The sequence below is a fragment of the Crinia signifera genome, chromosome 9 (genome assembly GCF_055691185.1).
Source record: "Crinia signifera chromosome 9, ASM5569118v1, whole genome shotgun sequence".
Classification (NCBI taxonomy): domain Eukaryota; kingdom Metazoa; phylum Chordata; class Amphibia; order Anura; family Myobatrachidae; genus Crinia; species Crinia signifera.
The window spans coordinates 122,723,619-122,735,796 of record NC_139225.1 but is presented as its reverse complement, the minus strand read 5'-3'; the positions used below and the strand labels follow the sequence as shown (position 1 = coordinate 122,735,796).

Here is a 12,178-nt window from a genome sequence, read left to right as displayed (position 1 = left end):
TAGTGTACATTTCAAACCCCCAGGGGTTTCACCAATTTTGATACAACTGGGCAGTGAAAATGAAAAATTACATTTTTTTACACAAAAATGCAGTTCTGGCTCAAAATTTTTAATTTTCACAAGGAATGAAGGAGACAAAGCACCCCAAAATCTGTGCCCCAATTTCTCCCGAGTACGGCAATGCCTCACATGTGACCAAAAAATACCATTTGGGTGCATGGCAGGACTCAGAAGGGAAGGAGTGATTTTGGGATTTTGCAGCTCAGATTCTGGTGGAATGTTGGTGGGTGCTATGTCGCATTAGCAAGACCCCCCAAGCACCAATACAGTGAAACCCCCCCACAAGTGACCCCATTTTGCAAACTACACCCCTCAGGGAATTCATCTAGGGGTATAGTGTACATTTCATACCCCCAGGGGTTTCACCAATTTTGATACAACTGGGCTGTGCAAATGAAAAATTACATTTTTTACACAAAAATGCAGTTCTGGCTCAAAATTTTTCATTTTCACAAGGAATGAAGGAGACAAAGCACCCCAAAATCTGTGCCCCAATTTCTCCCGAGTACGGCAATGCCTCACATGTGACCAAAAAATACCATTTGGGTGCATGGCAGGACTCAGAAGGGAAGGAGTGATTTTTGGATTTTGCAGCTCAGATTCTGGTGGAATGCTGGTGGGTGCTATGTCGCATTAGCAAGACCCCCCAAGCACCAATACAGTGGAACCCCCCCACAAGTGACCCCATTTTGCAAACTACACCCCTCAGGGAATTCATCTAGGGGTATAGTGTACATTTCATACCCCCAGGGGTTTCACCAATTTTGATACAACTGGGCTGTGCAAATGAAAAATTACATTTTTTAACACAAAAATGCAGTTCTGGCTCAAAATTTTTCATTTTCACAAGGAATGAAGGAGACAAAGCACCCCAAAATCTGTGCCCCAATTTCTCCCGAGTACGGCAATGCCTCATGTGTGACCAAAAAGTGGCAGGACTCAGAAGGGAAGGAGTGATATTTGGATTTTGCAGCACAAATTCTGGTGGAATGTTGGTGGGTGCTATGTCGCATTAGCAAGACCCCCAAAGCACCAATACAGGGGAACCCCCCAACAAGTGACCCCATTTTGCAAACTACACCCCTCAGGGAATTCATCTAGGTGTATAGTGTACATTTCAAACCCCCAGGGGTTTCACCAATTTTGATACAACTGGGCAGTGAAAATGAAAAATTACATTTTTTTACACAAAAATGCAGTTCTGGCTCAAAATTTTTCATTTTCACAAGGAATGAAGGAGACAAAGCACCCCAAAATCTGTGCCCCAATTTCTCCCGAGTACGGCAATGCCTCATGTGTGACCAAAAAGTGGCAGGACTCAGAAGGGAAGGAGTGATATTTGGATTTTGCAGCACAAGTTCTGGTGGAATGTTGGTGGGTGCTATGTCGCATTAGCAAGACCCCCAAAGCACCAATACAGTGGAACCCCCCCACAAGTGACCCAATTTTGCAAACTACACCCCTCAGGGAATTCATCTAGGGGTATAGTGTACATTTCAAACCCCCAGGGGTTTCACCAATTTTGATACAACTGGGCAGTGAAAATGAAAAATTACATTTTTTTACACAAAAATGCAGTTCTGGCTCAAAATTTTTCATTTTCAGAAGGTATGAAGGAGAAAAAGCACCCCAAAATCTGTGCCCCAATTTCTCCCGAGTACGGCAATGCCTCACATGTGACCAAAAAATACCAGTTGGGTACATGGCAGGACTCAGAAGGGAAGGAGTGATTTTTGGATTTTGCGGCTCAGATTCTGGTGTAATGAATGGTGGGTGCTATGTGGCATTAGCAAGACCCCCGAAGCACGGTGAAATTATGAACCTAATAATCCATAGATGTGTGGTATATTTTAAAACACTCCTTTATACATAGGCCGGGTTGGTCGGGGCAAGTGTCACACTGGAAAATAGTTTGCTTTCTTATTCCCTTTTTATAGCAAACTTTGCACCTTTTTTGTGTCCTGCCCTTTTTTCCAGTGGAGGGGATTTCATCAGGAAAATGCTGCCCTGGTACAATACGGGGGCCAGAACTAGAAGTACTGGGGCCCTCTGCCTGCTGGTTCCCAAATATTAGGCCCTTTATGACTTCCTCTTGAAAGTGCATAAATGTCCCCCTCTGGCCGGTAGAACGGAATAGCACGTAAGCGTTATACAGTGCCATCTGGATGATATACACGGCCAGCTTCTTGTACCAGATTTTTGTTTTCCGCAGGGCACTGTACGGCTTCAGTACCTGATCTGAAAGATCCACTCCGCCCATGTACCTATTGTAATCCAGGATACAATTAGGTTTTGAGGTGTGGGTACTGGTACCTCGTACAGGGACGGAGGTGGTACTGTCTCCGTGAATTGTTGTCAGTATAAGGACATCCCTCTTGTCCTTATATTTGACCAACAACATATTTTCGGTGCATATTCCCCTGCTTTCACCCCTTCTCATTACTTGGGCAATGTGCGTTTTTGGGAGGCCTCTTTGGTTCTTGCGCACAGTACCGCAAGCTGCTGTACCTCTTGAACCAAGGGCCTTAAACAGGGGGATGCTAGTGTAAAAGTTATCCACATAGAGGTGATAACCTTTATCCAGGAAGGGGTGCACTAAATCCCAGACAATTTTTCCACTAACACCTACGAGGGAGGGGGGGCATTCTGGCGGTTCAATTCTTGAATCCTTCCCTTCATATACCCTAAACATGTGGGTGTACCCTGAGGTGCTTTCACACAGCTTATACATTTTTATGCCATACCTTGCCCTCTTACTGGGAAGGTACTGGCGGAATTTAACCCTTCCTTTAAAATGTATAAGGGACTCGTCAATACAAATAAATTTTTCAGGGATGTACATCTCTGCAAATTTGGCACTGAAATGATCAATGACCGGCCTGACTTTGAATAGCCGGTCAAAGGTGGGATCATCTCTGGGTGGGCACTGTGCATTATCGTTGTAATGCAAAAATTTAAGGATCATCTCAAAACGAGCCCGAGTCATGGCCATACGGTAAAATGGGGTGCTGTACAGAACATCTGTACTCCAATATTGCCTAATTTCTGGCTTTTTTACTATGCCCATATGAAACACCAGACCCCAAAACGTCATCATCTCTACTGCATCTACAGGGGTCCACCTAGCAAATGATGACGTGGGGTTTTGAGCAATAAACTGCTGGGCATATAAATTAGTTTGGTCCACCATTAAATTTATAAAATCATCAGAGAAAAATAATTTGAAAAAGTCAATTTCTCTGAGACCTGTGGAATCAAATTGGATTCCTGGGATGGCCAAAAACTCAGGAACCTGGGGCTCAAAATTGTCTGGTGGTGGGGTCCATACGAGATCAATTATTGGGGGGGGGGTGTCTCAGCTGCTCTACGGGGGCGTCTTTGAGGGGGTCCCTCATCACTAGAGGAGGAAGAGGAGCTTAAGATGAATCCTTCAAATTCCCCGCTTGCCTCACTGGCTGTGTCAGAGTCAGAGGCAAGCATGGCATATGCCTCCTCCGCTGAATACATTCTTCTGGCATGACAGGGATGACATTTGGGATGACATTTGGGATGCCATTTTTATTTTTGTGTTTCTGGTAGTGAAATGTTTCAACACGTGTATAGTGTAGGGGGGGTACAAACTTTATTTCAACCCGGGGGGTATGTAGTGTGTAGTGTGTATGTAGTGCAGAAAAAAAAAAATACTTTATACAGGAATTTGATCCCAATAAAAAAAAAAAAATTGAAGGGGTTAAAAAAATAAAAAATTGAAGGGGTTAAAAAAAAAAAAAAAAGGTCCTGCGCCAAAAATTGAGCACAGATGTTGGTCAGTAACGTCCGTCACTGAACAGCGCTCAAAGGCAACAGGAATTTGATAAAAAAAAATAGATCAACCCTGTGCCGAAAAAGCTGATCAGTGATGTACGTCACTGATCAGCGCACAGTGGCCACAGGACACCCACAAAATCACAGTGTGTGTAAAAAAAAAATTAAAAAAAGACCCCACAGCACCCTCAAAAAAAAAAAAGGTGATCAGTGATGCGACACTGATTACCAGTGAGGGGCAGCAGGTGCACAACCTTTGGTGCAACTGACAGTGCAACTGGCAGCAACTGACAGGTATATATATAAAAAAAAAAAACCTCTGCACCCCCAAAAAGTTGCTGATCACCTCAGATATAGTGATCAGCACAAAAGGCGGGGGCAGCAGACACAAAATATAGCACTCTCTATCACTCTCTGTCACTATCTCTCTCTATCTCTCTATCTCTCACTATCTATCACTCTATGACACTGCAGCAGCAGCACTGACAGTTATATATATGAAAAATAACCCCTGCACCCCCAAAAAGTTGCTGGGGGTGCACAAAAGGGGGGCAGCAGACACAAAATATAGCAGTCTCTATCACTCTCTGTCACTATCTCTCTCTATCTCTCTATCTCTCACTATCTATCACTCTATGACACTGCAGCAGCAGCACTGACAGGTATATATATATATATATAAAAAAAACCTGCGCCCCCAAAAAGTTGCTGATCAGTTAATTTATACTGATCAGAACAAAAGGGGGGGCAGCAGTCAGTTATATAAAAATATATATAGCACAATCTGTCACTATCTCTCTATCTCTCTCTATCTCTCTCTATCTCTCTATCTATAACTCTATCACACTGCAGCAGCACAAAATATAGCACTCTCTGTCACTAGCCCTCTCTATCTCTCTCTCTCTATCTCTCTATCTATAACTCGATGACACTGCAGCAGCACAACACAGCACAACACAGCACAGGAAGTCACAAGAAGTAGCAAGATCCAGGCAGTGATCAGGTAAGTATTTTGCAAGGTTCAGGTCAGTATACTGCGGCAGCTAGGCACGGTGACCGCACTGCACGCAATTCCAGACCGGAATGGCGTCTGCAGTGCAGTCACCGTTAGTTTAAACCCCCCTCCATGGCTGTGATTGGTTCGTCGGTCCGACGAACCAATCACGGCCTTTGGGGGCGGGCGGGGTGAGGTGGGGTGACACCAGTGTCACCCTTACACCCCGCGGTGATTGGTGCTGTACTTTACAGCACCAATCACCTCCGATCCCTGTGTCACCGGCGAACGTTATTCGCCGGTGACACAGAAAACGCTGTGAATGGCTGTTCACACTGAAAAGCCAATCACAGCGATCGCCGACGGGGGGGCGGCATCGCAGCCCCCCCTGGGCATGCAGGGACATGTCTGCTGTCAGGGACAGTAGACATGTTTAAACTGTCACCGCGTCTATAGACGCGGTGGCAGTTAAATGGCATGACGTACATTTATGCCATGTGTCGGGAAGTACTTCCCGACCATGACGTAAATGTACGTCAAATGTCGGGAAGGGGTTAAAATGTGTTTGTCACTCACCACTACACATCTGCATTTTTTATTTGAGAAGAAACATTTGTAAAAACAAGCACTTGGGTGACAAACTAAGATCCAATAAATCATTTTAATTATTGATTTTGAGAGAAAGTCAAATTGTTCAGTAAAGATCACCTCCAAAACTTAAAATGTTTAGAACACAAAATCGGGAAATTATTTTTTATGTGCAGGCTGCGATTTTTAGAGACCTAACATGACATGTGATACATCAACTACCCATAGATACATAAAAGGGACAACTTGTACACACTCGACCACGAAGGGACTCGAAGCCTCAATCTTCTGATCCGAAGTCAGACGCCTTATCCATTAGGCCACGCGGTCAACAGCTCACTGATCTGCATGCCTATGTCCAAGCTGTTGTGATTGCTGTGTATTGTAGAGACCTAAGATGACCTAACATGTGATATGGCATTAATCCATAGATGCATAAAAGTTACAATCATTAACCCTACATCTAAATTGAGAAAAATATTTTTTTGTATGCACACAGTAATGTTTAGAGCCATAAGATAACATAACACTTAATACGTCAACTACCCATAGATGCATAAAATGGACAACTTGTACACACTCGACCACGAAGGGACTCGAACCCTCAATCTTCTGATCCGAAGTCAGACGCCTTATCCATTAGGCCACGCGGTCAACTGCTCCCTTTACGGCCGCCCTATGTCCAAGCTGTGATGTTTGCTGTGTAATGTAAAGACCTAAGATAATAAAACATGTGATATATCATAAATCCATAGATGCATAAAAGTTACAATCATTAACAATACGAACAAATTGAGAAAAACATTTTTATATGCACATAATGATGTTTAGAGACTCAAGATAACAAAAAATTTCATACATCAACTTCCCATATATGCATAAGAGGGATAAACTGTACACATTTGACCACAAAGGTACTTGAACACTCAAACTTCTGATTTCAGAGTCAGACGCCTTATCCTCAAAGCCAAGCAGCCAGCTCATGACAAAATTGTAGTCCATGGAAGGTTTGGTATGAGTTATACCAATGAAAAAAAATATTTACATTCTTTGCAAGAAAGTTTGGTATAAAATGTATTATGGATAACTAACCAAGATGCAAAATACAATCTTATTGATTAATTTTCTGAGAAAGTCATATTGTTTATTCAGCAATGCCCACATCAAGTTCTTAAATAAAATTGAACTCTTCTGAGAAATAGAAATACTTTGCATCGGACAACACATGTTAATGTATTCCAAATTTGCTAAAAGAAAAGGAATTAGCTCCATCTCTAAATCTTTTAAAATGTGTTTGTCACTCACCACTACACATCTGCATTTTTTATTTGAGTAGAAACATTTGTAAAAACAAGTAAAAACAAACGAAGATCCAATAAATCATTTTAATTATTGATTTTGAGAGAAAGTCAAATTGTTCAGTAAAGATCACCTCCAAAACTTAAAATGTTTAGAACACAAAATCGGGAAATTATTTTTTATGTGCAGGCTGCGGTCAACGGCTCACTGATCTGCATGCCTATGTCCAAGCTGTTGTGATTGCTGTGTATTGTAGAGACCTAAGATAACCTAACATGTGATATGGCATTAATCCATAGATGCATAAAAGTTACAATCATTAACCCTACAACCAAATTGAGAAAAATATTTTTTTGTATGCACACAGTGATGTTTAGAGCCATAAGATAACATAACACTTAATACGTCAACTACCCATAGATCCATAAAATGGACAACTTGTACACACTCGACCACGAAGGGACTCGAACCCTCAATCTTCTGATCCGAAGTCAGACGCCTTATCCATTAGGCCACGCGGTCAACTGTTCCCTTTACTGCAGCCCTATGTCCAAGCTGTGATGTTTGCTGTGTAATGTAAAGACCTAAGATAATAAAACATGTGATATATCATTAATCCATAGATGCATAAAAGCTACAATCAATAACAATACGAACAAATTGATAAAAACATTTTTATATGCACATAATGATGTTTAGAGAATCAAGATAACAAAAAATTTCATACATCAACTACCCATATATGCATAAGAGGGATAAACTGTACACATTTGACCATGAAGGTACTTGAACACTCAAACTTCTGATCTCAGAGTCAGACGACTTATCCTCAAAGCCAAGCGGCCGGCTCATGGCATAATTGTAGTCCATGGAAGGTTTGGTATAAGTTATACCAATGTAAAAAAATATTTACATTCTTTGCAAGAAAGTTTGGTATAAAATGTATTATGGATAACTAACCAAGATGCAAAATATAATCTTATTGATTAATTTTCTGAGAAAGTCATATTGTTTTTTCAGCAATGCCCACATCAAGTTCTTAAATAAAATTGAACTCTTCTGAGAAATAGAAATACTTTGCATCGGACAACACATGTTAATGTATTCCAAATTTGCTAAAAGAAAAGGAATTAGCTCCACCTCTAAATCTTTTAAAATGTGTTTGTCACTCACCACTACACATCTGCATTTTTTATTTGAGAAGAAACATTTGTAAAAACAAGCACTTGGGTGACAAACTAAGATCCAATAAATCATTTTAATTATTGAATTTGAGAGAAAGTCAAATTGTTCAGTAAAGATCACCTCCAAAACTTAAAATGTTTAGAACACAAAATAGGGAAATTATTTTTTATGTGCAGGCTGCGATTTTTAGAGACCTAACATGACATGTGATACATCAACTACCCATAGATTCATAAAAGGGACAACTTGTACACACTCGACCACGAAGGGACTCAAACCCTCAATCTTCTGATCCGAAGTCAGACGGCTTATCCATTAGGCCACGCGGTCAACTGCTCACTTACCTGCATGCCTATGTCCAAGCTGTTGTGATTGCTGTGTATTGTAGAGACCTAAGATAACCTAACATGTGATATGGCATTAATCCATAGATGCATAAAAGTTACAATCATTAACCCTACAACCAAATTGAGAAAAATATTTTTTTGTATGCACACAGTGATGTTTAGAGCCATAAGATAACATAACACTTAATATGTCAACTACCCATAGATCCATAAAATGGACAAATTGTACACACTCGACCACGAAGGGACTCGAACCATCAATCTTCTGATCCGAAGTCAGACGCCTTATCTACTAGGCCATAAGATAACATAACACTTAATACGTCAACTACCCATAGATGCATAAAATGGACAACTTGTACACACTCGACCACGAAGGGACTCGAAGCCTCAATCTTCTGATCCGAAGTCAGACGCCTTATCCATTAGGCCACGCGGTCAACAGCTCACTGATCTGCATGCCTATGTCCAAGCTGTTGTGATTGCTGTGTATTGTAGAGACCTAAGATGACCTAACATGTGATATGGCATTAATCCATAGATGCATAAAAGTTACAATCATTAACCCTACATCTAAATTGAGAAAAATATTTTTTTGTATGCACACAGTAATGTTTAGAGCCATAAGATAACATAACACTTAATACGTCAACTACCCATAGATGCATAAAATGGACAACTTGTACACACTCGACCACGAAGGGACTCGAACCCTCAATCTTCTGATCCGAAGTCAGACGCCTTATCCATTAGGCCACGCGGTCAACTGCTCCCTTTACGGCCGCCCTATGTCCAAGCTGTGATGTTTGCTGTGTAATGTAAAGACCTAAGATAATAAAACATGTGATATATCATAAATCCATAGATGCATAAAAGTTACAATCATTAACAATACGAACAAATTGAGAAAAACATTTTTATATGCACATAATGATGTTTAGAGACTCAAGATAACAAAAAATTTCATACATCAACTTCCCATATATGCATAAGAGGGATAAACTGTACACATTTGACCACAAAGGTACTTGAACACTCAAACTTCTGATTTCAGAGTCAGACGCCTTATCCTCAAAGCCAAGCAGCCAGCTCATGACAAAATTGTAGTCCATGGAAGGTTTGGTATGAGTTATACCAATGAAAAAAAATATTTACATTCTTTGCAAGAAAGTTTGGTATAAAATGTATTATGGATAACTAACCAAGATGCAAAATACAATCTTATTGATTAATTTTCTGAGAAAGTCATATTGTTTATTCAGCAATGCCCACATCAAGTTCTTAAATAAAATTGAACTCTTCTGAGAAATAGAAATACTTTGCATCGGACAACACATGTTAATGTATTCCAAATTTGCTAAAAGAAAAGGAATTAGCTCCATCTCTAAATCTTTTAAAATGTGTTTGTCACTCACCACTACACATCTGCATTTTTTATTTGAGTAGAAACATTTGTAAAAACAAGTAAAAACAAACGAAGATCCAATAAATCATTTTAATTATTGATTTTGAGAGAAAGTCAAATTGTTCAGTAAAGATCACCTCCAAAACTTAAAATGTTTAGAACACAAAATCGGGAAATTATTTTTTATGTGCAGGCTGCGGTCAACGGCTCACTGATCTGCATGCCTATGTCCAAGCTGTTGTGATTGCTGTGTATTGTAGAGACCTAAGATAACCTAACATGTGATATGGCATTAATCCATAGATGCATAAAAGTTACAATCATTAACCCTACAACCAAATTGAGAAAAATATTTTTTTGTATGCACACAGTGATGTTTAGAGCCATAAGATAACATAACACTTAATACGTCAACTACCCATAGATCCATAAAATGGACAACTTGTACACACTCGACCACGAAGGGACTCGAACCCTCAATCTTCTGATCCGAAGTCAGACGCCTTATCCATTAGGCCACGCGGTCAACTGTTCCCTTTACTGCAGCCCTATGTCCAAGCTGTGATGTTTGCTGTGTAATGTAAAGACCTAAGATAATAAAACATGTGATATATCATTAATCCATAGATGCATAAAAGCTACAATCAATAACAATACGAACAAATTGATAAAAACATTTTTATATGCACATAATGATGTTTAGAGAATCAAGATAACAAAAAATTTCATACATCAACTACCCATATATGCATAAGAGGGATAAACTGTACACATTTGACCATGAAGGTACTTGAACACTCAAACTTCTGATCTCAGAGTCAGACGACTTATCCTCAAAGCCAAGCGGCCGGCTCATGGCATAATTGTAGTCCATGGAAGGTTTGGTATAAGTTATACCAATGTAAAAAAATATTTACATTCTTTGCAAGAAAGTTTGGTATAAAATGTATTATGGATAACTAACCAAGATGCAAAATATAATCTTATTGATTAATTTTCTGAGAAAGTCATATTGTTTTTTCAGCAATGCCCACATCAAGTTCTTAAATAAAATTGAACTCTTCTGAGAAATAGAAATACTTTGCATCGGACAACACATGTTAATGTATTCCAAATTTGCTAAAAGAAAAGGAATTAGCTCCACCTCTAAATCTTTTAAAATGTGTTTGTCACTCACCACTACACATCTGCATTTTTTATTTGAGAAGAAACATTTGTAAAAACAAGCACTTGGGTGACAAACTAAGATCCAATAAATCATTTTAATTATTGAATTTGAGAGAAAGTCAAATTGTTCAGTAAAGATCACCTCCAAAACTTAAAATGTTTAGAACACAAAATAGGGAAATTATTTTTTATGTGCAGGCTGCGATTTTTAGAGACCTAACATGACATGTGATACATCAACTACCCATAGATTCATAAAAGGGACAACTTGTACACACTCGACCACGAAGGGACTCAAACCCTCAATCTTCTGATCCGAAGTCAGACGGCTTATCCATTAGGCCACGCGGTCAACTGCTCACTTACCTGCATGCCTATGTCCAAGCTGTTGTGATTGCTGTGTATTGTAGAGACCTAAGATAACCTAACATGTGATATGGCATTAATCCATAGATGCATAAAAGTTACAATCATTAACCCTACAACCAAATTGAGAAAAATATTTTTTTGTATGCACACAGTGATGTTTAGAGCCATAAGATAACATAACACTTAATATGTCAACTACCCATAGATCCATAAAATGGACAAATTGTACACACTCGACCACGAAGGGACTCGAACCATCAATCTTCTGATCCGAAGTCAGACGCCTTATCTACTAGGCCATAAGATAACATAACACTTAATACGTCAACTACCCATAGATGCATAAAATGGACAACTTGTACACACTCGACCACGAAGGGACTCGAAGCCTCAATCTTCTGATCCGAAGTCAGACGCCTTATCCATTAGGCCACGCGGTCAACAGCTCACTGATCTGCATGCCTATGTCCAAGCTGTTGTGATTGCTGTGTATTGTAGAGACCTAAGATGACCTAACATGTGATATGGCATTAATCCATAGATGCATAAAAGTTACAATCATTAACCCTACATCTAAATTGAGAAAAATATTTTTTTGTATGCACACAGTAATGTTTAGAGCCATAAGATAACATAACACTTAATACGTCAACTACCCATAGATGCATAAAATGGACAACTTGTACACACTCGACCACGAAGGGACTCGAACCCTCAATCTTCTGATCCGAAGTCAGACGCCTTATCCATTAGGCCACGCGGTCAACTGCTCCCTTTACGGCCGCCCTATGTCCAAGCTGTGATGTTTGCTGTGTAATGTAAAGACCTAAGATAATAAAACATGTGATATATCATAAATCCATAGATGCATAAAAGTTACAATCATTAACAATACGAACAAATTGAGAAAAACATTTTTATATGCACATAATGATGTTTAGAGACTCAAGATAACAAAAA

At 39.6% G+C, this 12,178-nt stretch overlaps 8 non-coding genes across 8 annotated transcripts; all 8 read right to left on the bottom strand.

Moving 5' to 3' along the window:
• Window positions 1-5,703: 5,703 nt before the first annotated feature.
• TRNAR-UCG (transfer RNA arginine (anticodon UCG)) lies at window positions 5,704-5,776 on the bottom strand. The gene has a single exon. It is a non-coding gene; the product is annotated as a tRNA-Arg (tRNA).
• Window positions 5,777-6,027: 251 nt separating this feature from the next.
• On the bottom strand, window positions 6,028-6,100 carry TRNAR-UCG (transfer RNA arginine (anticodon UCG)). Its single transcript has one exon. It is a non-coding gene; the product is annotated as a tRNA-Arg (tRNA).
• Window positions 6,101-7,194: 1,094 nt separating this feature from the next.
• Window positions 7,195-7,267, bottom strand: TRNAR-UCG (transfer RNA arginine (anticodon UCG)). Its single transcript has one exon. It is a non-coding gene; the product is annotated as a tRNA-Arg (tRNA).
• Window positions 7,268-8,644: 1,377 nt separating this feature from the next.
• On the bottom strand, window positions 8,645-8,717 carry TRNAR-UCG (transfer RNA arginine (anticodon UCG)). Its single transcript has one exon. It is a non-coding gene; the product is annotated as a tRNA-Arg (tRNA).
• A 251-nt stretch (window positions 8,718-8,968) lies between these two features.
• On the bottom strand, window positions 8,969-9,041 carry TRNAR-UCG (transfer RNA arginine (anticodon UCG)). The gene has a single exon. It is a non-coding gene; the product is annotated as a tRNA-Arg (tRNA).
• Window positions 9,042-10,135: 1,094 nt separating this feature from the next.
• Window positions 10,136-10,208, bottom strand: TRNAR-UCG (transfer RNA arginine (anticodon UCG)). The gene has a single exon. It is a non-coding gene; the product is annotated as a tRNA-Arg (tRNA).
• A 1,377-nt stretch (window positions 10,209-11,585) lies between these two features.
• TRNAR-UCG (transfer RNA arginine (anticodon UCG)) lies at window positions 11,586-11,658 on the bottom strand. The gene has a single exon. It is a non-coding gene; the product is annotated as a tRNA-Arg (tRNA).
• A 251-nt stretch (window positions 11,659-11,909) lies between these two features.
• On the bottom strand, window positions 11,910-11,982 carry TRNAR-UCG (transfer RNA arginine (anticodon UCG)). Its single transcript has one exon. It is a non-coding gene; the product is annotated as a tRNA-Arg (tRNA).
• Between the last annotated feature and the right edge of the window lie 196 nt (window positions 11,983-12,178).